This window comes from Coregonus clupeaformis, chromosome 30 (genome assembly GCF_020615455.1).
Source record: "Coregonus clupeaformis isolate EN_2021a chromosome 30, ASM2061545v1, whole genome shotgun sequence".
Classification (NCBI taxonomy): domain Eukaryota; kingdom Metazoa; phylum Chordata; class Actinopteri; order Salmoniformes; family Salmonidae; genus Coregonus; species Coregonus clupeaformis.
In genome coordinates, this window is record NC_059221.1 from 40,849,794 (window position 1) to 40,852,389 (window position 2,596).

Below are 2,596 nucleotides of genomic sequence, written 5' to 3' on the forward strand. Positions count from 1 at the left end.
TGCGACAAGAGTTTGCCCCCATCCCTCCCTCTAAACTGGACCACTTTTGTAAATGTTTTGTTGTCTTAGTGAGGGAAATGCTGTAATTAAGTGGACCTGATGTATTTTGAAAGATGAGATGTTGAGGATTATATTAAATACCACTTTGATGTCATACAAGCAAGACAAACACCTGTGAGTCCAAATGTGCACTTCACATTTCCATATCGTAAAACTATATTTGATGTATAGTTACAAGATGACATGGCGTCATACCCCGGGTTATTCTGAATGAGCCTGTGTTTGTCTACCGTGAAGAAAATTTGCAGCGGAACACGCAGCTGAATACATCACGCACCTGAATATATGCGCACCAAAATTACGATCTGTTTCTCTGAATTGCCTTGTGAAAGCCTAACACTGTGAGATCGTTTTTGATAACTTAGCTATTCATGTTGGCAATAGAAAAAGCTTTCAAATGATGCCCACCTGACGCAGATCGCAATTAAAAAATTGGCATTTTCTGGATTGCGTAAACAGTAAATGTGTGATGGTGGGGATGCAGGGTTGTGTTCCCAACAACACAACTACAAGTGTCCTTGTTCTAGTTCCTCACCAGCACAGCTAGGAGAGCTAAAAAAAAAAAGCACCTTATGGTTGAAGACTGTTTTTGAGTCAAAACACATTGAAATTACTTTGCAGAGGTGTGTGGTCACTTGGAGGCACCAGTTATTTATCTCACTCAAACCCTTGTAATATATTTTTCTTATGTTGCACCTACCCCACATGTTCCAGGAATATTCTTATCATGTTACTGAATGTATCCAGAGTATTTTCAGATTTTGTTATCAACAAATGTGGCGAAAAGTACAGTGAATGTAAAATGCTCATAAAATCAACAGTGTAATGTTTGGATTCAGTCTGGGGTCAGGTGAACTGTTGTGTCCTCAACTATGGTCTAATCATTTTCCCCATAATCTCCAAACTGTTCCCTTTCAATTGCTACCATGGTTATGCATTTCATATTTATTCTGTAAGAAACATTTCAATTTATCCCTATCCATATAGGCCAATTCCCATGAGTGTAAAGGGTTATTAATCACCGCTGACCAGAGTGACAGGTGGTTGTTGCCACTGGGCCTCAGCCAGCCTAGTGGGGACAATATTTATCACTTTGTTTACGGATTAGTACCGGATTGCTGCACCAATTCCATCAAAACTATAACCCTCCCCAAAACGACTAAAACCTGCACCCTAAATCAGAACACATCATTGGGTGAGTAGGGGACTGTTAAAATGACGTGCCAAGGGACACGGTTTGGCAGACAGGGACACTGTGGAATGCTGGGTAACAGCCCCCTCCTGCAGCCACTCCCCAATTCTATTCTTCCACAGTATGGAGGGAAAGTGCTCCCCTGAGGACAACTGGGTCAAGTCCGTATGGAGGGAAAGTGCTCCCCTGAGGACAACTGGGTCAAGTCCGTATGGAGGGAAAGTGCTCCCCTGAGGACAACTGGGTCAAGTCCGTATGGAGGGAAAGTGCTCCCCTGAGGACAACTGGGTCAAGTCCGTATGGAGGGAAAGTGCTCCCCTGAGGACAACTGGGTCAAGTCAGTATGGAAGGAAAGTGCTCCCCTGAGGACAACTGGGTCAAGTCCGTATGGAGGGAAAGTGCTCCCCTGAGGACAACTGGGTCAAGTCCGTATGGAGGGAAAGTGCTCCCCTGAGGACAACTGGGTCAAGTCCGTATGGAGGGAAAGTGCTCCCCCTGAGGACAACTGGGTCAAGTCCGTATGGAGGGAAAGTGCTCCCCTGAGGACAACTGGGTCAAGTCAGTATGGAGGGAAAGTGCTCCCCTGAGGACAACTGGGTCAAGTCCGTATGGAGGGAAAGTGCTCCCCTGAGGACAACTGGGTCAAGTCGGTATTCTTCCACAGTATGGAGGGAAAGTGCTCCCCTGAGGACAACTGGGTCAAGTCAGGGCAACCAGCACCAACACTGGACCTGAACCATCTCGGGAAGAAAAGAGAGAACTACACATTCTTCTAGCGTCTGTCCACACCAGACCACTAGTCATTTTTCAATGGACCGGCTGTTGGGGTACAACAATTGCTGTGTGTTTTGTGTCTATGTGTGAAATAAGAGAAATAAATGAAAAGTGAGTGATTCTGCGTAAGCGTGCACATTTTGTGTTGTAAATAATGGATTAGAGGTACTTCTTACAGAAAAAACAACAGTGGTCAAAAGGGACACGGGAGTGCTGCTAGAGGAGTCAATAAGTCAATAATTCATGCCAAAAGGAGATTTAGAAACACATGCTTCTTTTCCTCTGGACCTTCATCACATTGAAAATCCCAGAACTTGCAAAGCTGCCTTGTAGACTCTAAAGCCATTAGAGAAGCTACATCCATAAACTGTCACGATTATCTTATTTATTTATTATTTAACCAGGCAAGTCAGTTAAGAACAAATTATTATTTACAACGACGGCCTACACCGGCCAAACCCGGACGACGCTGGGCCAATTGTGCGCCGCCCTATGGGACTCCCAATCACGGCCGGTTGTGATACAGCCTGGAATCAAACCAGGGGGTCTGTAGTGACACGTCAAGCACTG